We start from the raw sequence: 27,240 nt of genomic DNA, 5'->3' as shown, positions 1-27,240 counted from the left end.
CTACACTCTACAGCGAGGGAGCAAGAGCTTCTTACAGTTTACCCAGTGGATGCTTCGGTACCAATTTAAAGCTGGTCAGTCTAAATCTACATCTACATTTATACTCCGCAAGCCACCCAACGGTGTGTGGCAGAGGGCACTTTACGTGCCACTGTCATTACCTCAGTTTCCTGTTCCAGTAACGTATGGTTCGCGGGAAGAACGACTGTCTGAAAGCCTCCGTGCGCGCTCTAATCTCTCTGATTTTACATTCGTGATCTCCTCGGGAGGTATAAGTAGGAGGAAGCAATATATTCGATACCTCATCCAGAAATGCACCCTCACGAAACCTGGCGAGCAAGCTACACCGCGATGCAGAGCGCCTCTCTTGCAGAGTCTGCCACTCGACTTTGCTAAACATCTCCGTAACGCTATCACGCTTACCAGATAACCCTGTGACGAAACGCGCCGCTCTTCTTTGGATCTTCTCTATCTCCTCCGTCAACCCGATCTGGTACGGATCCCACACTGATGCGCAATACTCAAGTATAGGTCGAACGAGTGTTTTGTAAGCCACCTCCTTTGTCGATGGACTACATTTTCTAAGGACTTTCCCAATGAATCTCAACCTGGTACCCGCCTTACCAACAATTAATTTTATATGATCATTCCACTTCAAATCGTTCCGCACGCATACTCCCAGGTATTTTACAGAAGTAACTGCTACCAGTGTTTGTTCCGCTATCATATAATCGTACAATAAAGGATCCTTCTTTCTATATATTCGCAATACATTACATTTATCTATGTTAAGGGTCAGTTGCCACTTCCTGCACCAAGTGCCTATCCGCTGCAGATCTTCCTGCATTTCGCCACAATTTCCTAATGCTGCAACTTCTCTGTATACTACAGCATCATCCGCGAAAAGCCGCATGGAACTTCCAACACTATCTACTAGGTCATTTATATATATTGTGAAAAGCAATGGTCCCATAACACTCCCCTGTGGCACGCCAGAGGTTACCTTAACGTCTGTAGACGTCTCTCCATTGATAACAACATGCTGTTTTCTGTTTGCTAAAAACTCTTCAATCCAGCCACACAGCTGGTCTGATATTCCGTAGGCTCTTACTTTGTTTATCAGGCGACAGTGCGGAACTGTATCGAACGCCTTCTGGAAGTCAAGAAAAATAGCATCTATCTGGGAGCCTGTATCTAATATTTTCTGGATCTCATAAACAAATAAAGCGAGTTGGGTCTCTCACGATCGCTGTTTCCGGAATCCATGTCGATTCCTACATAGTAGATTCTGGGTTTCCAAAAACGACATGATACGCAAGCAAAAAACATGTTCTAAAAGTCTACAACAGATCGACGTCAGAGATATAGGTCTATAGTTTTTCGCATCTGCTCGACGACCCTTCTTGAAGACTGGGACTACCTGTGCTCTTTTCCAGTCTTTTGGAACCTTCCGTTCCTCTAGAGACGGTACACGGCTGTTAGAAAGGGGGGCAAGTTCTTTCGCGTACTCTGTGTAGAATCAAATTGGTATCCCGTCAGGTCCAGTGGACTTTCCTCTGTTGAGTGATTCCAGTTGCTTTTCTATTCCTTGGACACTTATTTCGATGTCAGCCATTTTTTCGTTTGTGCGAGGATTTAGAGAAGGAACTGCCGTGCGGTCTTCCTCTGTGAAACAGCTTTGGAAAAAGGTGTTTAGTATTTCAGCTTTACGCGTGTCATCCTCTGTTTCAATGCCTTCATCATCCCGGAGTGTCTGGATATGCTGTTTCGAGCCACTTACTGATTTAATGTAAGACCAGAACTTCCTAGGATTTTCTGTCAAGTCGGTACATAGAATTTTACTTTCGAATTCACTGAACGCTTCACGCATAGCCCTCCTTACGCTAACTTTGACATCGTTTAGCTTCTGTTTGTCTGAGAGGTTTTGGCTGCGTTTAAACTTGGAGTGAAGCTCTCTTTGCTTTCACAGTAGTTTCCTAACTTTGTTGTTGTACCACGGTGGGTTTTTCCCGTCCCTCACAGTTTTACTCGGCACGTACCTGTCTAAAACGCATTTTACGATTGCCTTGAACTTTTTCCATAAACACTCAACATTGTCAGTGTCTGAACAGAAATTTTCGTTTTGATCTGTTAGGTAGTCTGAAATCTGGCTTCTATTACTCTTGTTAAACAGATAAACCTTCCTCCCTTTTTTTATATTCCTATTAACTTCCATATTCAGGGATGCTGCAACGACCTTATGATCACTGATTCCCTGTTCTGCACATACAGAGTCGAAAAGTTCGGGTCTGCTTGTTATCAGTAGGTCCAAGATGTTATCTCCACGAGTCAGTTCTCTGTTTAATTGCTCGAGGTAATTTTCGGATTGTGCACTCAGTATAATATCACTCGATGCTCTGTCCCTACCACCCGTCCTAAACATCTGAGTGTCCCAGTCTGTATCTGGTGAATTGAAATCTCCACCTAAGACTATAACATGCTGAGAAAATTTATGTGAAATGTATTCCAAATTTTCTCTCAGTCGTTCTGACACTAATGCTGCTGAGTCGGGAGGTCGGAAAAAGGAGCCAATTATTAACCTAGCTCAGTTGTTGAGTGTAACCTCCACCCATAATAATTCACAGGAACTATCCACTTCTACTTCACTACAGGATAAACTACTACTAACAGCGACGAACACTCCACCACCGGTTGCATGCAATCTATCCTTTCTAAACACCGTCTGTACCTTTGTAAAAATTTCGGCAGAATTTATCTCTGGCTTCAGCCAGCTTTCTGTACCTATAACGATTTCAGCTTCGGTACTTTCTATCAGCACTTGAAGTTCCGGTACTTTACCAACGCAGCTTCGACAGTTTACAATTACAATACCGACTGCTGCTTGGTCCCCGCATGTCCTGACTTTGCCCCGCACCTGTTGAGGCTGTTGCCCTTTCTGTTCTTGCCCGAGGCCATCTAACCTAAAAAACTGCCCAGCCCACGCCACACAACCCCTGCTACCCATGTAGCCGCTTGTTGCGTGTAGTGGACTCCTGACCTATCCAGCGGAACCCAAAACCCCACCACCCTATGGCGCAAGTAGAGGAATCTGCAGCCCACACGATCGCAGAACCATCTCAGCCTCTGATTCAGACCCTACACTCGGCTCTGTACCAAAGATCCGCAGTCAGTCCTGTCGACGATGCTGCAGATGGTGAGCTCTGCTTTCATCCCGCTAGCGAGACTGGCAGTCTTCATCAAATCAGATAGCCGCCGGAAGCCAGAGAGGATTTCCTCCGATCCATAGCGACACACACATCATTGGTGCCGACATGAGCGACCACCTGCAGATGGGTGCACCCTGTACCCTTCGTGGCATCCGGAAGGACCTTTTCCACATCTGGAATGACTCCCCCCGGTATGCACACGGAGTGCATATTGGTTTTCTTCCCCTCTCTTGCTGCCATATCCCTAAGAGGCCCCATTACGTGCCTGACGTTGGAGCTCCCGACTACCAGTAAGCCCACCCTCTGCGACCGCCCGGATCTTGCAGACTGAAGGGCAACCTCTTGAACAGGACAAGCACCCGTGTCAGGCCGAAGGTCAGTATCAGCCTGAGACAGAGCCTGAAACCGGTTCGTCAGACAAACCGGAGAGGCCTTCCGTTCAGCCCTCCGGAATGTCTTTCGCCCCCTGCCACACCTCGAGACGACCTCCCACTCTACCCCAAGTGAGGGATCAGCCTCAATGCGGGCAGTATCCCAGGCAACCACAGTTGTACTCCGATCGGGGGATGCGTGGGACGAGCTGGCCGTCCCCGACAAACCCCCATCCGGACCCCCACAGTGATGCCCATTGGCAACAGCCTCAAGCTGTGTGAGCGAAGCCAACACTGCCTGAAGCTGGGAGCGAAGGGATGCCAACTCAGCCTGCATCCGAACACAGCAGTTCCAGTCCCTATCCGTGCTAAAAACTGTCGTGCAAAGAACATCTGAACTAATCTACAGAGAGCGCAAACAAATCGACACAAAATTTAAACGGTTATTAAAATACAAGATTGCCTAGTAAATGCAGTAATGCTGCTACTTGCGCACTGCTGACACACTGCTCAACGGCGGAAGAAGACTACGCGATTTTACACTATTCGGGTACTAAAACGCGATGCTACAACTCTCAAATACTATAATACGCCCGAAATTTATGAATTAAACAATGCAAGTACCAAAAACATGCAAAGAAATTAAGAATTAAACTATGTAACAAATGAGTGAGCTAGGAGTATACGACTTGCTGCTGCAGCTGCTTATCCAACGGCGGCAGGGAGCACCCTCTGTGGCGAGGTATTATAGTGTAATTTATCACTATCTTAAAGTTACATGTTGCACAGGGTATTTAGGATCGACAGATGATGACTGTCGACTGCTGAAGAAAGTTTATTTAATGTAATTTGGAAAACGAGGCATGCGTGTTTTTTTTTTTTTTTTTGTGGTTTTAGGGCGCACAACTTCAATGGTCATTAGCGCCCTGACTACTCTAAAAATGCACCGCGAGGCACAAGTTGACAACAACAACTAAAAGGGAAAAAACAATAAAAGACAGACGGACAGGCAGAGGATTAAAAAACATCATCAAATGTCCTTAGCGAAGTTTGTCAAATTGATAAAACAAAGAACACGAGCAGCTGCTCGTGGGTCATCCGCTAAAATGGCATCGAAAGTATTAGGCAGGTTAAGATCGAGGCGCAGTGTGGTAAGATCTGGACAGGACATTAAAATGTGCCTAACCGTCAGCAAGTGCCCACATGGGCAGAACGGCGCCGGCGCAGCTGTCAGCAGATGGCGATGGCTGAACCGGCAGTGTCCAATTCTTAACCTTGCTAAAACGACCTCCTCCCGCCGAGAAGGGCGTGAGGAGGACGTCCAAGCCACGGGAAGAGGTTTTAAGGCCCGAAGCTTGTTGTCGGTAAGTGCAGCCCAATCGGCATGCCACAGCGACACGACGCGCCGACAAATGACCCTGCTAAAATCGGACGAAGGGACACAACAAGAAGCTGTCCGAGGCTGGAGGACCGCAGCCTTGGCCGCGGCATCTGCAGCTTCGTTCCCAGGGATACTGACATGGCCAGGAACCCACAGAAAGCTAACCGGCGTACCGACGTCCACCAGCTGCTGGAGAGAGCGTTGGATCCGGTGTACGAAAGGGTGAACCGGGTACGGATCACTGAGGCTCTGGATGGCGCTCAGGGAATCTGAGCATATGACATAAGCAGAATGTCGGTGGCGGCAGATGTAAAGAACAGCCTGGTAGAGGGCAAAGAGCTCAGCTGTGAAGACCGAACAATGGCCATGGAGCCGGTATTGGAAACTTTGTGCCCCGACAATAAAGGAACACCCGACCCCGTCATTGGTCTTAGAGCCATCTGTATAAATGAAAGTCATGTTGATGAACTTCGAACGAAGTTCCAAAAAACGGGAGTGGTAGACCGAACCGGGGGTGACCTCTTTTGGGAGCGAGCTGAGGTCGAGGTGAACGCGGACCTGAGCCTGGAGCCAAGGTGGCGTGCGGCTCTCGCCCACTCGAAAGGTTGCAGGGAGTGAAAAATTAAGGTGTTGAAGGAGGCGACGAAAGCGAACTCCAGGGGGTAGCAAGGCAGAGACATACAACCCGTATTGAAGGTCAAGAGAGTCGGCATGCGTGTTGACAGCACGGACTTTCTCCACATGTGCATGGTTAACTGAATGGCAACGGGGATGGCATCACTGCTGCCGGCACCTCACATTTTACCACACTTGTTATTCTTAAAGTTTTCTCCCGGCAACAGATCCCTATCACGGAGTCGCACCAGCCCCCGTGGAAGAAGATGGCTGCGACAATGCATAAGGAAAGGTAACGAAACAAAAGGGGTCGGAGTTAGTAGCACCGTTATTAACTGACTGATCACTGCAAATGAATTTCAGGTAAATTTGTCAAGCAGACAGAACTGTTTGAAGTTGTTTACTGACTACAATTTTTTTTGTTACAATATATGTGGTTTACAAAAGAAGAAAGCACTGAGAAGCACGCCAGAAAGGAGAAGTAGTCAACAATACGAGATGCACACAATATAGCTGGATGCTGGTTTTTTTGCATGGGAAGGGGGTGGGGTAGGGAAGGAGGAAGGAGAGGCAGAGGGAGAGAGGGGGGGAAGGAGAGGGAGATGGAGGGGGTGAGGGAGTGATGGAGGGGGGAGAAAGTTTTTTCCTTTCATTTTCAAGTCAAGACACAGGTAATTAAAAAAGGTGTTTTGACATTAGCAGCGTATCCACCAACTGACGTATTACATCACTCAGCGAAACTGTCACTGTGATACACAGGAAATATTTCAATATAAGAACTGCCGTACGTCAGGTCTATCTGTCAGGTGAGTCACAACAGAGGCTGTCTACTCTGGCAGATACAAGATACACCCAATCGTATCCACTATGTACCACGAGGTCACCGTCACCTTCGCAACAGCGATTATACGCCACGGACACCGTAAAAAGCTGGTAAGAGCTACTTCTTCACAGCGGACTGCTGTGGAGTCGGTTGTAAAGAACATTTATACAGCGTGTCAATATCTAAGTTACAAGGTGTGGCATCGGTCAACGGGTACCGTGTGAGTGTGCTGGGCTCGTAATCTTATGCTTAAAAATGATTTGTTTGGGTGCTAGTACCTCTGAATTGTGGAGGATGACGGAGGCACTTTTGACCACTAAAGCTAGGCAAGGAGTAAACAATTTACATTACTACTGTCAGTATATACCAGTGTAATCCACTTACAGAAGATGCTCAATACGAGCACCCCCAACTTTGATACAATTTATGTATCGCCTGGTGACATCTTGCCGAACTCTCGGAAAGATTCCTGGCATACCACAGATGACACCAGCCAATACTTGGATTTGTGTCATCACAAGGCCTCGTGCCGAATCTACAGGTGTCCCGTACACCAGAGCCTACGATTCGGTCGTCTACGAAACCTACCCAAACATCGGCAGCCTCGAATTTGCAGTGTGTGTGAAGATTTTCTCCCATCCGAACATCACTGTTTCTGGTGTCGGACGTGCTGTCCCCGGTAGAGGCGCACTCATTAGAAAACAGGATACACTGTAGGAAGCGAGGATCCCGCCTACTTTATTCGAGCGGCAGTCGGCAAGACTCGACACAATGAGGAAAGTCGTGCAGAGTTATCACGTGAGCCTTCCGGAGTTTGTAAGAACAAAGGAACTCACCGTGCAGAACGTGCCGCACTACCACCTGGTGTGCACTACAGCTAGGGTGCTGGTAGAAAGCTGCTCTGCAAAATTGTGATGCACAGCTTCTTCAAACTCTGGTCACAGATGGCCAATTTAGTGCCCGTTAGGATTTAAACTGTCTGTTTAATGTAAACACCTCTCCAGTCTCGCACACATACTGTGGGCTCGGTGAAGCCTGGTGGGATAGTGTTCATCACAGAGCTGGTGAGCTCGTCTTGCCCCGCTTTGTGCTCCTCGTACACGAAAAGCATATCTGTGCATATTTCAGTGGCGTACACAACCACCATTGTTCGTAGCCTCACGAATGATGGAAAATTACGTTCGTTATGAAACTACGGAACAAGACAGTATTCTACTCTACCGTCGTCTACGCGAGACTACGAAGTACAGTGTGTGTTGTGTAGCAAATCGAGAAATAACAACAGTAAATGTTGTACGTAGTACACAATGTGCCGTCTACTGCATGTCACTGCTCATTTGTTTGCCTACAGTCCCATTTTGGATGCTCTAGCATGTCAACAGTCTCAGAATGATTGCAATTTACTCCTTGCCTAGCTTGTGAGGCCCAGACTGTTTACGTCAAACATTTCGGAGACACTAGCACGCAAACTAAGCATTTTCAAATATACATTTATCAGAAAAATTTGTTCACACAGTACCCACTAGCAACCCGCATGCCTCATAACATAACTTTCGGTACACACTGAAGGGTGCCTACCCAAACTTGGAAAAAAAGAGATAAAAAAAATAAAATAAAAAAAAAAAAAAAACCGTGAGAATTCCAGGAATGGGTAGCAAGATTGCATCGTAAGAAGTTAATGATAATTAATAATTAACAATTAGCTTGTGTGTGTGTGTCTGGGGGGGGGGGGGGGGGGGAGGATGAGTGGGGCATTGCACAATTAGTGACATTACTCTTTCCTCTCATCTGAGAACACTACAGTTTTTAAACAATGATAACTTAACGGAATAATCTTCGTATAATTCACATATTTTGACATATTAAGTATATTAAAATTTATGATTTATGAAACCAAATAAAATAATTCCAACACCAGGTTAAAAACAGAATCCCCGAGATTTTACGAAATACCTGAAATTTCCTTTACTTTTCTAGGAAAAATACAATTCCCTGAGAATTCCAGGTTCTTCAGAAGAATTGTCACCCTGACCCTGTATGCTTCCACAGACATGCTGCAGAAGGCATGTTACAGTGAACACCGCAAAACATTAACAATTCCTGTTGTGCAGCTGCAGTGCAATAAATGTAATTTCTGAGCTACTAACAATTATCCATACACAAAAAAGTAACTAAGCATTAACACAAATTTCTGGATTTCAGCCACTCAGATCTGGTGCCAGTTTTCTTCATTGTTCATCCCGAAGTGGGGTCAACTTTCATCATGGCAGCTGAATATCCTTTGCAATATGAAACTAAACCTGGAGAAGCCAGTTATCTGCTTATCTCAAGTGAGCAAGATTCAGACCTACCCTGGACACTAAGGGAGCAAAGCTGCTCTCACTATACCCAGCAGGTGCACAGATATGGAACAGAAGTATGGGTGTGTGTGCTGCAGAAAAGCATAAAGCATGGTAGTATTCTTATGTAAGAGAGATGGAGTTGGTCAGGGTTCCTTGCAACTTCACATAAGACGACTCTCATAACGGGGTGTTTACGAGTAAGAAATTACTTGCACTGCCAGGCAGTACATGGTTCTAAAACTGTACACCTAATTTTAAGACACAAGCTTTCCAATACTTTAAAGTAAGCTGCACGTATTTATAACATTAAGAGTAGTGATACAAAATGCCTGGGCATTTGTAAGTTGGGGCAAATGTCCAGGATAAATGCCCAAAATTCATAAATACCCTGGCATTTATTCATCTTAAAGATTAACTAATATGCAGCACTTACAAAAGTTTTAAAACTGATATTTTGTATTGGAAAAGATGTTTTGTAACACTGTTGTTTTGGTTGGGTAATCAAGCTGATAAAGCTGTTTAAGAGTTGTTACGAAATATAAATTGGACTGTAAACATAACTACACATGTTTAATGAGGTCAATTCTTGTGGTAGTACATAAAAAAAGAAAAGAAAACTCAAGTTTAAAAGTAGTTCTTGAAAGAAAGTATAGTTTATATTAAGTAGGTAACCTTAGGTAGTATTTTTACTTATACTACTGCAAAAAATTGGAGTAAAAAATGCATATCCATAATGATGTTAATTAAGGAGGATTCATGTGCCGACTCCGATTCGACGAGTCCAACAGTTGCCGATTCTCTAGGAATCGGCAAATATTAGAATTGAACGATTCCAGTGTCTTGGGGATCAATTCTTTGTTATTAAATCTTTTTTATGTTAGTGTCCTCATTTTATATTCATAGCAAAGCAGTCTTTCGACAGTAGATAAAGAAATGAGCAGAATAGAAAAAATGTCACCACATCCGACAAAAAAGCATTCTCTATTGTTTTTCACTGAAAACAGTTCAACATTCAAGAATACAGTTACTATCAAGAAGGTTATCAATAGTCATTCAGTAACATTCAGGATTTGACACAAATCATAATTATAAAGTGTGTTACACTACAAAGCTATGTGTTAAGGACAAGGTTTTTTTAATACCGGCTTATCACTGCACGGCTGTTCATTATTGTGTGGAGTGACAAATCATGGTACACAATGTGGCAGGGAGTGGGTGTGGTGAATGCCCGATGAATGATATCTGCCAGCATGTGTAGTGCCAAAAGTAAAATTCTGAGGTAGTGGTGTTGCGGTGTGGTCCTGCTTTTCATGGAGGGGGCTTGCATCCCTTGTTGTTTTGGGTGGCACTATCACACCACCGGCCTACATTGATGTTTTAAGCACCTTCTTGCTTCCCACTACTGAAGAGCAATTCGGGGATGGTGATTGCATCTTTCAACACAATCGAGCACCTGTTCATAATGCACAGCCTGTGGCAGAGCAGATACACGACAATAACATCCCTGTAATGGACTGGCCTGCACAGAGTCCTGACCTGAATACTATAGAACACCTCTGGGAGGTTATGGAACGCTAAATCCGTGGCAGGCCTCACCGACCGACATCGATACCTCTTCTCAGTGCAGCACTGTGTAGAATGGGCTGCCATTCCCCAAGAAACCTCCCAGCAGCACCTGACTGAAAGTATGCCTGCAGGAGTGGAAGCTGTCATCAAAGCTAAGGGAGGGCCAACACTATATCGAATTCTAGCATTACCGATGGAGGGCACAACGAACTTTTAAGTCATTTTGATCACATAGTGTACCAGCTGGTCAAGAGATGTTTTACAGTTGTATAACACATCCTCCCAGTCATGTCAGGAGCAAAAGTCAACTTTTCCTACACGATGATACAAATATTCTGAAGTCTACTCTTGCTAAGAAACTGAGAACTCATAATAAATTGTTAACAAAGATGACTATGTAATCAATTTCTCTAGCATCTTTCACCCACCTACATACCCAAACAATAAATGATAAGTTACTCTCATTTCAGTTTGTAATAAGATCAAAGTTCTTAGTAATATGCAGGGCAATTTTTGTGGAACTTGGCAGCACATCAAACGTCCTTGTTCTGCACCCAAACACCCATAGCAATTTGCCCCAATTCATCTACACTAATGCTGATACTAAATGTATCATAGTCATTTATCTGTGTGCCTATGTAGCCACTGCAAAGTGTTCCTCGTCACAACAATAGTCCAAATAATCAAACTTTTCACCCAATGCACTATATAACAGTCTTCACCACCAACACTACAGGAGACTATTGTTAAGAAGTAGCTTACCCCAGCCTTTTTGTATCATCCAGCAAAGTCCCTGGCACATGCTGACCGCTGGGAGGCAACAATGATCCGGGTGGCACGCAGTTGAGATGGTCCGGCACTTCTACAGAGCCTCAAACTTACATGTGCTGGCACCTGTATGTGTGTGTATATACAGGGTGATTCCGTGATGATGTTCCAAAATTCCAGCAATGGTGGAGAGGGGTTGGGTTGTTTGGGGGAAAGAGAGCAAACAGCGAGGTCATCGGTCTCATCGGATTAGGGAAGGATGGGGAAGGAAGTCAGCCGTGCCCTTTCAAAGGAACCATCCCCGCATTTGCCTGGACGAATTAAGGGAAATCACGGAAAACATAAATCAGGATGGCCGGACGCGGGATTGAACCGTCGTCCTCCCGAATGCCGTCTAGTGTGGAGAGGGATAAATGTATCCATTTGATGTCAGGATCCCTGTACCGGAAGTAAATGAGCCTAAAGTAATAATCAAAAACTGTTCTGATAGCTCTGAGAGTGGAATACATGTACTGGTACTGTTACTGCTACTGCTAAGTTGCAGGGTATGCAACTTTCAGAGGTGATGGTATGGACCAAAACAAGAAAAAAATGTCTAGTACACATGGACTCTAAAACGCATACCTTAACAGCTATGGCCACTTCTTCTGTAGAGAACACATGTTTCACACTAGTGAAGTTGAACAAGTGTTCATAGCTCTTGTTGCTGTTGTTGTTGTCGTCTTCAGTCCAGAGACTGGTTTGACGCAGCTCTCCATGCTACTCTATCCTGAGCAAGCTACTTCATCTCCAAGTACCTACTGCAGCCTACAGCCTTCTGAATCTGTTTAGTGTCTTTGTATCTTTGTCTCCCTCTAGGATTTTTGCCCTCCACACTTCTCTCCAATATTAAATTGGTGATCCCTTGATGCCTCAGAATGGGTCCTATCAACCGAGTCCTTCTTCTAGTCAAGTTGTCCCACAAATTCCTCTTCTCCCCAATTCTATTCAGTACCTCCTCATTGAATACATGATCTACCCCTCTATTATTCAGGATTCTTCTGTAGCACCACATTTCGAAAGCTTCTATTCTCTTCTTGTCTAAATTATTTACTGTCCATATTTCACTTCCATACATGGCTACAAATACTTACAGAAAAGACTTCCTGGCAAATCTATACTGGGTGTTAAATTTCTCTTCTTCAGAAATGCTTTCCTTGGTATAGCCAGTCTACATTTCATATCCTCTCTACTTCAACCATCCTCAGTTATTTTTCTCCCCAAATAGCAAAATTAATTTACTACTTTAAGCGTCTCATTTCCTAATCTGATTCCCTCAGGATCACCTGACTTAATTAGACTAAATTCCATTATCCTCATATTCCTTTTGTTGATCTTCATCCTATATCATCCTTTCAAGACACTGTCCATTCTGCTCAACTGATCTTCCAGGTCCTTTGCTGTCTGACAGAATTACAATGTCATCGGCAAACCTCAAAGTTTTTATTTCTTCTCCGTGGATTTTAATACCTACTAAAAATTTTACTTTTGTTTCCTTTTCTGCTTGCTCAATATATAGATTGAATAATATCGGCGATATGCTACAACCCTGTCTCATTCCTTTCCCACTCAATGCTTCCACTTCATACTCCTCGATTCATAACTGCCATCTTGTTTCTGCACAAATTGTAAATAGCCTTTCGCTCCCTGTATTTTACCCCTGCCACCTTCAGAATTTGAAAGAGTATTCCCGCCAACACTGTCAACAGCATTCTCTAGGTCTAGAAATACTAGAAATGTAGGTTTGCCTTTCCTTAATCTATCTTCTAAGATAAGTCGTAGGGTCAGTATTGCCTCACGTGTTCCAACATTTCTACTGAATCCAAACTTATCTTCCTCAAGGTCGATTTCTACCAATTACTTCATTTGTCTGTAAATAATTCGTGTTAGCATTTTGCAACCATGTCTTATTAAACTCTTAGTTCGATAATTTTCATACCTGTCGACACCCGCTTTCTTTGGGATTGGAATTATTATATTCTTCTTGAAGTCTGAGGGTATTTCGCCTGTCTCATACATCTTTCTCACCAGATGGTAGAGTTTTGTTAGGCTTGGCTCTCCCAAGGCTGTCAGTAATTCTAATGGAGTGTTGTCTACTCCTGGGGCCCTGTTTCGACTTTGGTCTTTCAGTGCTCTGTCAAACTCTTCACGCAGTATCATATATCCCATTTCATCTTCATCTACATCCTCTTCCATTCCCATAATATTGCCCTCAAGTACATCACCCTTGTACAGACCCTCTATATACTTGTTCCACCTTTCTGCCTTCCCTTCTCTTTTCTCCAAAGGTATCTCTAATTTTCCTGTAGGCAGTATCTATCTTACCCATAGTCATATATACCTCTACATCCTTACATTTGTCCTCTAGCCATCCCTACTTACCCATTTTGCACTTCCTGCCAATCTCATTTTGGAAACATTTGTATTCCTTTTTGCCTGCACCATTTACTGCATTTTTATATTTTCTCCTTTCATCAATTAAATTCAATATTTCTTCTGTTACCCAAGCATTTCTACTATTTTTTTTTTACCTACTTGATCCTCTGCTGCCTTTACTATTTCATCTCTCAAAGCAACCCATTCTTCTTCTACTGTATTTATTTCCCCCCATTCTTGCCAATCATTCCCTAATGCTCTCTATTAAACTCTCTACAACCTCTGGTTCTTTTAGTTTATCCAGATCTTATCTCCTTAAAATCCCACCTTTTTCCAGTTTCTTCAGTTTTAATCTACAGTTCTTAACCAATAAATTGTGGTCAGAGTCCACACCTGCTCCTGTAAATGTCTTTAAGACCTGGTTCCTAAATCTCTGTCTCACCATTATATAATTATCTGAAACCTTCCAGTGTCTCCACATCTCTTCCACATATACAACCTTCTTTCATGATTCTTAAACCAAGTGTTAGCCATGATTAAATTATGCTCTGTGCAAAATTCTACCACGGGGCTTCCTCTTTCATTTGTTACCCCCATCCCATATTCACCAACTACTTTTCCTACTCTTCCTTTTCCTACTGTCAAATTCCATACACCATGACTATAAAATTTTCAGCCCCCTTCACTATCTGAGTAATTTCTTTTATCTCATCATACATTTCTTCAATGTCTTCATCATCTGCAGAACTGGCTGGCATATAAACTTCTATTACCATGGTAGGCATGGGCTTTGTGTCTATCTTGGCAACAAAATACGTTCACTATGCTGTCTGTAGCAGCTTACCCACACTCCTACTTTTTTATTCATTATTAAATCTGTACCTGCATTACCCATATTTGATTTTGTACTAACCCTTGACCAGAAGTCTTTTTCCTCCCACTGCCAATCTTCACTAATTCCTTCTATATCTAACTGTAATCTCTCCATTTCCCTTTTTAAATTTTCTAACCTACCTGCCCAATTAAGGGAGCTGACATTCCACGTTCTGATCTGCAGAAAGCTAGTTTTGTTTCTTCTGATAATGACATCCACCTGAATAGTCCCTGCCTGGAGATCCAAATGGGTGACTATTTTACCTCCGAAACATTTTACCAAGAGGACGCCATCATAATTTAATCACACAGTATAGCTGCACGCCCTGGGGTTAAATTATGGCTGTAGTTTCCCCTAGCTTTCAACCGTTTGCGGGATCAGCACAGCAAGGCAGTTTTCATTACTGTTACAAGGCCAGGTAAGTCAATCATCCACACTGTTGCCCCTGCAACTACTGAAAAGGCTGCTGCCCCTCTTCACAGCTCTAAAGGTGTGCATTTAATAGTTTACTAAATTTTTTCCCTCGTTTTATTCCATACCAGCACCTCCAAGTTGTCTACCAAACAATATTAGCAAAAACAGTACCAGGACACACAGCCGACTGTTAGAGGTATCAGAATAGTTTTCACTTATTACTTTAGGCTTGCTCTTTTCCAGTACAAGGATCCTCACCTCAAACTGATACATTTCTCCTTCTCCATTGTCCTTCAAAGTCTGTTAAAATCATTATCAAATCACTCTGTATATACATACACTGAAATGCCCAAGAAACCGGTATAGGCATGCATATTCAAATACAGAGATATGTAAACAGGCAGAAAATGGCACAGTGGTTGGCAATGCCTATATAAGACAAAAAGTGTCTGGTACAACTGTTGGATCGGTTACTGCTGCTACAGTGGCAGGTTATCAAGATTTAAGTCATTTGAACGTGGTTTCTTAGTTAGTGCACTAGTGATGGGACATCTCCGGGGGAAGCGACAAAGTGAAGATTTTCCCGTATGACCATTTTACCAGTGTACTGTGAATATCAGGAATGTGGTAAAACATCTGATCTCTGGCATTGCTGCGGCTGGAGAAAGATCCTGCAAAAACAGGCCCAACGACAACTGCAGAGAATCGTTCCACGTGACGCAAGTGCAACCTTTCCACAAGCTGCTGCAGATTTCAATGCTGGGCCATCACTAAGTGTCAGCATGCGAACCATTCAACGAAACTTCACTGGTACGGGCTTGTGAGCCAAAGGCCTACTCCTGTACTCACGATGACTGCACGACACACAGCTTCGTGCCTCATCTGGGCCCGTCAACTATGATACTGGACTGTCGATTGGAAACATGTTGCCCGGTTGGACAAGTCTCATTTCAGATTGTATCTAGTGTACGAATGTGTACAGGTATGGAGATAAACTCACAAATCCACGGACCCTGCGTGTCAACAGGGGATTTTTCAAGCTGGAGGACGCTCTGTAATGGTTTGGGTGTGTGCAGGTGGTGTGATACGGGACCCCTGATACATCTAAATGTGACTGACAAGTGAGATGGACATAAGCATACCGTCTCTGATCACCTGCATCCATTCGTACCCATTGTCCATTCTGACAGACTCTGGCAATTCCAGGAGGACAATGCGACATGTCCAGAATTGCTACAGAGTGGCTCCAGGAACACAGAGTTTAAAGACTTCTGCCAGACACCAAACTCCGCAGATGTGAACATTATTGAGCGCATCTGGTATGCCTTGCAAGGTGCTGTTCGAAAGATATCTCCAACCCCTCATACCCTTACCGATTTACGGACAGCCCTGGAGAATTCACAACACGAATTCCCTCCGGCACTACTTCAGACATCGATCAGGTCAACGCCAAGTCGTGTCGTCTCACTTCTGCGTGCTTGCAGGGGCCCTACCCAATATTAGGCAGGTGTACCAGTTTCTTTGGCTCTCCAGTGTACATTTACAGGTGCCGTTGCTGAGAACTTTGACGCTCTGTAGCACTGCTGGACAGTACTTCCAGACATAGGTTCCTATTCAAAATATTTTGTATTCACTCCTCTTCAGAAGTCGTCGAAGTCTGTAATGGGAATTTCCGAAGGTCCCGTATACTGTAAAGTGCACTATTTTGAGAGCCCTTAAACGGTCACCATCTCTGTCTTCTATTCTTTTATTCCTCTTTCAGATCAAATGTAAACCCATTATTTCAGTGTCATTCAATACGAGAAAAATTGTAACTGCTGTGTTGTGTATGTAACTCAACTAGGATTCGCCAAATTCAGTAACACAGGAGTACAGTTCTAGAATCAATTCCGTGAGATTAAGACACAGAGGAATTACCGACATCAGCTGGAAGTGTGGATTGACTGACTGAAATTGACGGGGACAGTTGAAAACTTGCCCCGACTTATTTAAACCCAGGTCTGCTGCTTACTAGGCAGATGTTCTACCCACTAAGCCATCAGGACACAGTAGTCACACTACCCTCTCACACCTCCCACCAGACCCAAATTGTCCACTTATCCACACACTGCCGACGTAGTGCCCCTCGCCCACTATCCTCATTAATCGTGGCATTTTGCCGATTCCCGTAGGAGTTTGAGCCTGGTATGCATCCACACTGAAGAGATCACTGGTCATTTCGTCTTAATTATATGTATGTGGTGCCTGTTCTTCAGATATCTGAAGTCATTGAGCTCTCTCGACTGACCCATTCTGCTGTTACTCATTTTATACCGGTCGATTTGCCTCTCGCGACAACTGGTGGTCAATTCCAAATTATGTGAGGTTGTACGGATACTTCTAGTCAGATAACGTATGTTCCGTGTACCGTGCCATCCCAGTAGTGCACGCTGCTGCAATAACTTAACTTACAAAGCAGCAATTGGGGAAGAGGTGGCTTTAAAGCAGTTAGGGGCAACTCATAATATGTCACATTTGGGAATAATTGTGGTATGAGGCACATGGGCCATAAGAGTCCACACATATGCTTTCAGAAAGAAATGGCAAGTGAGTGCAAAAGAATATGTAGTAAAAATGTTAACAGGAACTTAAAAAGACTCCAATAGCAAATCTGCCTGTGGTACTGCACAGGGAAGGTGGGTGCATGTTTTCTGTAAGGAAAAGATGCATATTGACAAAAGATAATCTCGGTAACAGTGCCAGAAAGTTGTTCACTGTCACTGGGCTAACAGTTTTTTCTGACACATCGTATTGCAATTTACCACCATAGAATTTTGCAGCCTCTACAATACTTGGCAATATATGCTGTTCAGTATGTTGTACATACACATGTTGTTAGTAACTTGCAACAGCTGTAATTTAAAACTACAGAGTGTTTCTTTGCTGTATGGGCAATATATAGATGGAATGAGGGGCAAGGACCATTCTTTGTGTGGTACGAGGATTTCACGTCGCCAGATAAAACTTTCGTCAGGTCCACAACATTCTGTCACGAGAAGCAGCCCTAGGTTATGCAATCTTTCTGCTATGAGTGTTTTAGCAATGACGAAAAATTAATATGGAAGAAGTTAATGTAAGTGTTGACACTGACAGCAGTTAGGCTTGAGCCGTGTTTGCTACAATAATACCTGTGTGTCATTACTGGAGTTTCAAGTTTTCTTAATGTGTGGCAGGTGTTTTATTCTGTGGTGAATATAAACCTGTTTGAGGTTTTTGTGAAGATATACAATACTTTTAGTGTTTTGGATTGCTTAAAGTATATAGGATTCAGAACCTTTTTCATCTGTGGCTTCAAGAATACTTAACTGTCAATTTGCAAAACTGCCGTCCAATATCCTAGACATTGATTTGTTGTAGAATTTTAGAACACATTCTGAGCTCAAACAGAATGAAGTATCTAGAACACAATTATCTCCTCAATGTCAACTAGCACAGATTCCGGAAACACTGATCATAAGAAACCCAATTCGCTCATTTGTCATGTGACAGACTGAAAGCTTTGGATCAAAGCAACGAAGTAGGTGCAGTATTTCTTGATTTCCGGAAAGCAACTGACTCAGTATCACACCTGTACTTATTGTCTTAAGTACAGCCATATTGTGTATCAAGTGAAATGTGTGACTGGATTGAGGACTTTTTGGTAGGGGAGACCCTTGTTATCTCAGACAGAGAGTAATCATCAGATGAAGTAACTTTGGGTGTGACCCCAGGGAATCGTGTTGGGACCCTTTCTGTTAATGTTGTATATCAATGACCTAGCATACAACATAAATAGATATTATTTTGTAAATGATGCAGTTATCTATAATGAAGTACTATGTGAAAGAAGCTGCATAAATATTCAGTCAGTTCTTGACAAGATTTTGAAGCGGTGGAAAGACTTGCAACTTTTTTTGAATGTTCAGAAATGCAAAATTGTACACTTCACTAAATGAAAAAATATAGTATCCTACAACTGGAATACTGTCGGAATCATCCATCTCACAGAAATACCCGAGTACAACACTTTGTAGGGATACGAAATGGAATGATCGTATAGGCTCAGTTGTGGGTAATGCAGGTGGTAGACTGTGGTTTACTGTTGGAACACTGGGCAAGTGCAGTCAGTCTACAAAGGAGATTTCTTACAAATAATTAGGTCTACTAACAACATTTCAAGAACCAGCTTTAAATGATGACTCTAGGAATATATTACAATCCCCTATATAGGGATCGTGAGGACAAGAGTAGAATTATTACAGCACGCAAAGGGGTATTAAAACAATCATTCTTCCCACACTCCATATGTGAACGTTGCAGGGAGAAATGCTAAAAATTGGTACAATGAGACATACCCTCTGCCATGCCTTTCTCAGCGGTTTGCGGAGGTAGACGTACATGTAGTCAGTCTTAGTTATACGGGCCTAACTTTCTACAACCACATTTTGTGCAGTTCCTTACCACAGTATTGTCCGCAAATCACAGTTGCGATGTCCCTCACACCTTCCGTACCCCACAGTGGCTTATTCTCATTCGCAAGGTTTTTAAGGTTACTTCCACACATAATACATACTTAGAATATTATCAGTCACAAGCAGTGATCTATCAGTTGCCCGACTGCGTACGGTGGACCATCACCGACCCTCCATCCGTACCGAGATAAGCCAGCTGTGTTCGACCTTATTCCGAGAACTGCTCCGCCGGACAAATATATACAGTTCTGCGAGACGATTACTCCGAGACACTTCCAGATGTTGAAAATTCTCCACTATTAACTATTTCATTAACAGACTCAAAGTTCAGCAATTCGAGAATAGTTTGCAGACGCACCCCAAAGAGGTGAGCAGCTCAAGTCTGGTGTCAGCTTTCTCCACAAATGAAGATGAGCACTGCCACACTACACCTCGGGGACAACTAGCGACAGGCCCTCACGTGGTCAGCTCTGTCAGATGTCAATTACAAGGTGGTAAAAGTACAACTGCGAATTGCTAATTTTTTAATACTAGTGTACAATTTTATTAAGTGGCAATTTTTTCTTTTTAAATTATAGATTGACATACAACATTTTATACTACAAACCGTATCAAAAACGGAGAGAGCAAGCAAGTACTATGTGAAGAAGGGAAGCATGAAATGTGGAAAAAGCTATACAAATGAAGCAAACTTTGAAACAATATTTATCAAAAGAGAAGGAGTAGTAAATCAGGATGACATGAAAGATAAAGGGTGTGATCACAAAGTAGTACGACTGATTTTATTACAAATAATTTATTGCAGATATTGATAGACACACTCGATAGCCTTCGAAATAGGAACCTTGCTGCATCTACACGTACATCTACACTCTGCAAACCACCGTGAGGTGTATGTCAGAGAGTACATCCGACTGTACCAGTTATTAGGTTTTCTTCCCGATCCATTCACGTACGGAGCACGGGAAGAACGATTGACTGAATGCTTGCAGTAATTACTTTAACCTTATCCTCACGATCCCTATGTGAACACAGAGTAGTCATTTAAAGCCGGTTCTCAAAACTTCGTTAATAGCTTTGCTCGGCATACTTTACATCTATCTTCAAGAGTCTTCCAGTTCAGTTTCTTCAGTGCCTCAATGACATTCTCCCACATTTTAAACAAACTTGTGACCATTTGTGCTGCCCTTCTCTGTATACGAGGGCAGTTCAATAAGTAATGCAACACATTTTTTTTCTGAAACAGGGGTTGTTTTATTCAGCATTGAAATACACCAGGTTATTCCCCAATCTTTTAGCTACACAACACTATTTTTCAACGTAATCTCCATTCAATGCTACGGCCTTACGCCACCTTGAAATGAGGGCCTGTATGCCTGCACGGTACCATTCCACTGGTCTATGTCGGAGCCAACGTCGTACTGCATCAATAACTTCTTCATCATCCGCGTAGTGCCTCCCACGGATTGCGTCCTTCATTGGGCCAAAAAATATGGAAATCCGACGGTGCGAGATCGAGGCTGTAGGGTGCATGAGAACAGTCCACTGAAGTTTTGTGAGCTCCTCTCGGGCGCGAAGACTTGTGTGAGGTCTTGCGTTGTCATGAAGAAGGAGAAGTTCGTTCAGATTTTTGTGCCTACGAACACGCTGAAGTTGTTTCTTCAATTTCTGAAGAGTAGCACAATATACTTCAGAGTTGATCGTTTGACCACGGGGAAGGACATCGAACAGAATAACCCCTTCAGCGTCCCAGAAGACTGTAACCATGACTTTACCGGCTGAGGGTATGGCTTTAAACTTTTTCTTGGTAGGGGAGTGGGTGTGGCACCACTCCATTGATTGCCGTTTTGTTTCAGGTTCGAAGTGATGAACCCATGTTTCATCGCCTGTAACAGTCTTTGACAAGAAATTGTCACCCTCAGCCACATGATGAGCAAGCAATTTCGCACAGATGGTTCTCCTTTGCTCTTTATGGTGTTCGGTTAGACAACGAGGGACCCATTCACACTCGGTCATTCGATGATTGTCTGCCAGTGAAATGAGTTCCTTTTAGCAGAGAAATCTTTCTCTACGCTTTTGACCGTGTTACTGAAGCAGGTTCTACAGCAAACATCAACAAGCAAATGTTCAAAGTCCTATACGAGCTTGTAGTACATAATACTTCATCACAGAATCCTTCGATCAAAATTAAATACGTGCAATTACCTTTGAAAAGCAACAGACTGTATTATGGCCATTACTGAACTATACATTAACATTACATATCACTTGTGAATCTCAAAAAACACAAATTATTGAATACGGCACGTAACAACGACTGTTTCATTACACACACACTTCCTACACATCCCCTCGTTACCCTGTATCGTAACAAAGTCCAGTCACATTCCAATTTTCTTACTTTTCTTCGCTCGCCACGGAGCAACGCAGAGCCGAAGAATAAATCTTTCGCTCGCACAGGCAAAACGCGCCACCTCGTGATTTACCTTCACTTTAAATGAATAACAATAGAAAGGTCGTCACACTGATTTCTATCTGCTAGCACAGGCCAAGGGATTTATACTGCCTACCCTGTGCAGGATGCCTAGCTCTACCACTGACATGCCACTCGCACTCAAGTGGACGGGTAATGACAGACCCTGTACTTTCTGCACAGGGGACAGGTTGCACAAGAGAGGAGAGTACTCGAGGTACCTCTCGTACAGGTATCACAGGTACGACTCTCGGGAGTCAAAACGTCATCCCTCTGTATCCCATTTCTGGCGAGGGAAGAGAGAAGTCCGGCAGAGCCGCATCTGGGCTGTAGGGAGGGTGAGGCGACGCCGTACCGAGCCACCTGCTGCCGCACCGACGGCATCGTGTGGCACGGCACGACGTCACAGTGGAGCTTCCGGGAACGGACTGTCCGGCTACACCTATTTGACTCTTTTTCACTACCTCTCGATACCGTCCGGGTCGAACTGTGCATTCGTGGTTTGCCCGAGCGGTACAAACTGCCCATGGATAATTTCTCGAAGATCAAATAAGACCGGAAACACAGTTTTCACTCTAGACTCGCTCGGCCAGGTATTCTTCGGACGAGGAGACACGTACCTTGTGCCTTTCCGATCTTTGGCATTTCCTCTCAAAGTCACACAGTCAACACCAGCTTTTGCCGTCAGTAACGACGTCACTGTTTTTCCAAACACAGTTCGGAGTTTCTGTAGAAATTTCCACACAACTCACTTTTCGGTAATTAGTCTCTAATCTGGGCACCGACGACGTGGAAACATTTCTCGTTTTCGAATCTTTTGTAACTGTGGTTTGATAGGCTCTATAAAAAAGGCTTAACTAATTAATATCCAGACAAATCTATAACCAAGAATTAGGGCCTGTAAGTTGTTTCACTTTTGTCACTCGTGGTGGCATCCGTGTAGACCTACTTGGGCACATCGAAGGTTTCTGCAGCAGCTTTTCCAAGTTTGAAGCAAAAATTCACAGTGTAGCACCACTCCAGAGTACGTTCCATGCCGCACGTGACGACACTACTTCACAAAGAACAGTGTGCTCACCCTCCACAGGCCCACACACGATTGCAGAGGGTTACATTCTGTTCGTGAAGGTCCCTTCCGTAACTCCCAGCCAGTCGGCCACCCCTCCATCAGTTTGTCTGGCTTACAGAAAATCAGTCCTATTACTTTTTCATCATATCCTGTAAGATTGTACAATTTGAGAGGTCACCAAGAGACCCAATGTAAAACAAGGCCTCTGGAGTACATGGCACTCCCTCAGAATTAAAGCCAATCCACACTTCATAGAATGGAATATCATGTGACAGCATTCCACAAGCCATTCCAAAATGCAACCGTCGCAGGTTGTCAACGGTACAGGAGGAGGGGAGTGGGGGTGCAGTACACAACTGGACTAAACATCACGACGCCGTAAAGATTTCGCTAGAAGTTTTGACACTAACAATTCTAAGAGGGTGGGGTGGCGCATGTGCCGTCATTAACTACTAAAGAAAGTTAACCCATTTCACTGCACTCACACATTACAAAGAGAATTATGTGCTTTTCTATCTTCTTAATAATAAGCAAAATAATAATTTTGCTTCATTCTCATATCAAATCACAAATTTTCCATGATTGTTTGAATTTCTTTTTTTTTCACTTAGTGTTCTTCCATAAGTGTGGTGAGACATCTTGAAGTGAAAAATGATTTACGTTTTTACAATATCAGAAGAGAGTCGACGCAGATTCAATCTCGCAATAGCATGTAGTCATAATGTTTTGGCTCTTTAGTGTATACCTTCTGCTGTTCAGCATCCCCTTCTCCTTTGAGTACTGGCTTGCCATCTGAGCTCTTGATATTCATACAACTGTTTCTCTTATCTCCAATGGTCTCCGATTTTCCTATAGGCAGCAATTACATTGTCTAATCAGAGTAACGTGACCACCTATCAAAAGCCTGAACAATGCCTTTTTGCAGAGTAGACGACTGTGGGACATTATTATGCAACAGCCTCCCCAAGATTATCATGAACTGTCAGATACCACCATTTTATATGCATCTGCGTATTTATCATATGACTCATTGCTTCCTAGAGCCTTTTATGTGTATCTTTATAGGTATCGTACAGTTCAGTTTGCCCAAAGAACCTATTCTTCTTTGTAAATATGTATAGAATATTCTGGAATGACGTACTTTCTCGTGATTGTTAATAGAGTGTTGTCATTGACAAAATAATGTACATATGTCAAATTAAATATCAGATCATAAAATTGAAGTAATAAATGTTTAGCAACAAATATTAACAGGCTGCGGACATGTTAGCATAAACAATTAACACATCTAATTGCCATAATTGCAATTGCTAAACTAGCTAACACAAAAACCTCATTCTGGTTCAAATGAAAATAACTATTACCCAGTTATGTAATTTCATTCATTATTCATTTTTATGTAATTCATTGTAATTAACGGTGCTTGTAAATTGCGCAGATAATTGCCTCTTGTTATTTACATCACACAAATTTACAAAATTCCGGTAACTAAGAAAACACAGGTATTTAATTTATATAATCTGGCGAAGCACGATCAAATGTTAGCAATAAAATCCACAGAGTCACTAATTATGAAATTAAAGTAAAATCAAAATGTTGAAATCAGATTGTGAATTAATTTTCACATCAAAAACCAAAGCTGATGATAAAAATAATATATTATTCTACATCATATGTTATAACCTGTACAAATGTAACAGCAGTTAGTTTAGATGAAAGTGTTTTTATTGTAAGTTACATTTTGTAATAAATTAACAATGATAACAACTGTTAAGTTTGTACATAAAGCGACTCAGTGAGGAGGTCAGTCAGTGTTTCGTTTACTTCAGGAGTCGGTGCTGTTCGGTTGTCAACTAATGTCAATAAATAATTTTGTCAAGCTCAAAACTTTTGTGATGTTCTTATCAATGAATCACAGGCCAACACAAGTTAAGTATTAACGGTCCAAGAAATTGTTACAACCTGCAAGAAGAGAGTAAATGAGGTTCTGGAAGGAACTGTAAGGGTGTGGGCATATGTCGACTCTAGTGCCTTTGCCAGCTGCACTAGGATTCCCAGCCGAGGATCCGCGGAGTGAACACCCCGATCGAGACAGTCTCACAGATACTCTACCGGCTTCCGGCTTTACGTCCGAGAAGTTCGGTGGCCGAGGGAGTACGGTAAATCGATCTCCGAGCTCTTCGAACCGCGCACGTACACTGCCAGCTGCGCGACGTGTCGCACTGTGCACCTGGCAGATTCCACTCTGCACAGGAAAATCGAACTGCACGTGCGGGTGCGCACAGTCCCCGAGGATCGGCGCACACTCGGGTGGACCCACTGCGCCGTGCAGAACGACTACTACACCTGGAGGATGCCACGAACACATTTTCCAGACAATAATACCACCTCCTCCTGTCTGGACCACTGCGGGATTTGTTGCAGATTATTTTCTTTCGGAAGTGTCACGTCGACGGAGCATAAAATTTAATTCGTCGGAAAAGGCCACCCCTCACCACTCGCAGAAGTCCGACTGCGGTACCGGCACGCAATTTCCGGCCCGTGTCGCCGTCTGACGACATTCGGCACGCGCGAACCGGGCACTCGCCGCGGAGGCCCGCATGCGGCAACTTTCGCAGGACGGTCGTCGAGGAGACACTGTCGGTAACCCCTCGGATAATTTGTGTGGTCAGTTGCTAGACAGCTGCGCATCTGTTCACCCGTACACACCTCCACAGTTTCTGTTGCACGTCACCTACAGCCTCTCGTGCACCACAGTTACGTCGTCACAAGTTTTGGAAAGCCCCATTTTTCCATACACAGTACACTTTAACCACAGTCACACACAAACAGTTCTCAAACTTAGCCAATTCAGAAATGCTTCCACCGTCAGTCCGAAATCCGAGGATCGAACCCTTTCGGATGTCCGATAAAACGCTCCATTTCCACATTACGACCCACTGTATACACCCTCCACTGCTAGTGCTGCCAGCTACCTTCAGAGTGGGTACTGCACGGCGATGTCTAAAATATGCAGTTGTCGTATTAATGTGACTGGACTGTGTATGTTTGCTCCAGTCATTTATGCTGTCACAGCCTTTGTAGTGTCCCTTTCGCAACATTCACCATTATCTAGGTGAAACATAAATAAAAATGACTGTATGTGACTCAAAATGAACTGCACATATCGATTTATCTGCGAAAGGTAATAACACTAACTATAAAAATATACAATATAGATCGATAGATGCAGAGAAGACACTTTTATTGTATGAGATTATAATGTGTAAGTAATTAAAAGAAGTAGTATTATCTTTGTAAGAGTATAAAACACAATGCAATGCTCATTCTTCTGTGTAGTCTATTCTGTTCTGTTCATTCTGGTGTTAACTGGAATAAGGTACGCAAGCTATTGTGCTGCTAGCATTTGTTTCTGTTGTAACGTAATTGCAAATATTTACTGGTGTAAAGTGTGTCCTAGTAAGAATATATTAGTATAAAGTGATCTCCGTGTGTTATTTCAAGAACCTACACCACGTTTATCTTATGAAAAGAATATTTAATGAAAATTATTTAGCATGTTTCCAGTTGCTGCAGAGCGAGTAACAGTGATCTCTGACTGATAACAATTAGCCGTCATTACGCGGTACATTTCAAAATATTTTTTCACAGCACAATGTCTGATAGCCGGAGTGGAAGAAATTATGTAAAAATATTCAGTGAGATTAATTGAAGGAATCCAGTGAAATAATTTTATTAAAACTTGTCTATTTTCTGTGATAGTAATAATTTCAGATCAGTGAACTATAGCTGAATAATACTACGCTATTGCATTTACAGTAATTTGTAGGGAGCCTGGCGCTCGATAAAACCAGATATAATACGGAATTAGCAACCTACAAAATTCGTTAGTTTGCTTATTATATCTCTTCTGTATTTTTTTTGAAAGCTAAACGTAAAAACTAACTTCACAGATCACGATAAATCAAAGGACAAACAAATTTACTAGGAGAGTGTTTCCTCTAAATAAATAGTTACATTATTTTTTTAAAGAGATATAAATTGCATTTATGTTCTAACAATTCCTGCTTACACACGTCTGAACTTTCAGTCAAACATGTTTTACACATCTTTTTTCCCTTTCTCCTGCATTTTTTTTACTGTCCTCTTTTTATCAATTCAATTCCTCCTGAGTAATCCAGGCCCTGTTTTCTCCATATCTAATTCTCACTGCCTTCACTTTTCATCTCTCAAAGCTACTCATTTGTCTTCTGTTTTATTTATTTCTCCTCGTTTCAGCCAATCGTTGCCTAACACATTGTTTGAAACTATCAATAGCTTTCAGTCCTTAATTGGTGTATGTCACACCACCTTAATTTCTTACCTTTCTGTAGTCTCTTCATTTTTAATCTACAATTCATAACCAACATCTGCTCCTGGAAAAAAAAGAAAAC

General features: G+C 42.9%; 1 long non-coding RNA gene across 2 annotated transcripts in view; it reads right to left on the bottom strand.

Annotated features, from left to right (window-relative positions):
- The window catches only part of LOC126108607 (uncharacterized), a 78,132-nt gene that overhangs the window by 28,301 nt on the left and 22,591 nt on the right, over positions 1-27,240 (bottom strand). For both annotated transcript variants that reach the window (XR_007523566.1, XR_007523565.1), the window contains exon 2: positions 27,171-27,222. This is a non-coding gene — a long non-coding RNA (uncharacterized LOC126108607). The remainder of the gene's footprint in view (positions 1-27,170; positions 27,223-27,240) is intronic.

This window comes from Schistocerca cancellata, chromosome 11 (assembly GCF_023864275.1).
Source record: "Schistocerca cancellata isolate TAMUIC-IGC-003103 chromosome 11, iqSchCanc2.1, whole genome shotgun sequence".
Classification (NCBI taxonomy): domain Eukaryota; kingdom Metazoa; phylum Arthropoda; class Insecta; order Orthoptera; family Acrididae; genus Schistocerca; species Schistocerca cancellata.
Note: the sequence above shows the minus strand (reverse complement) of the source record. Positions and strands in the feature narration are given on the sequence as shown.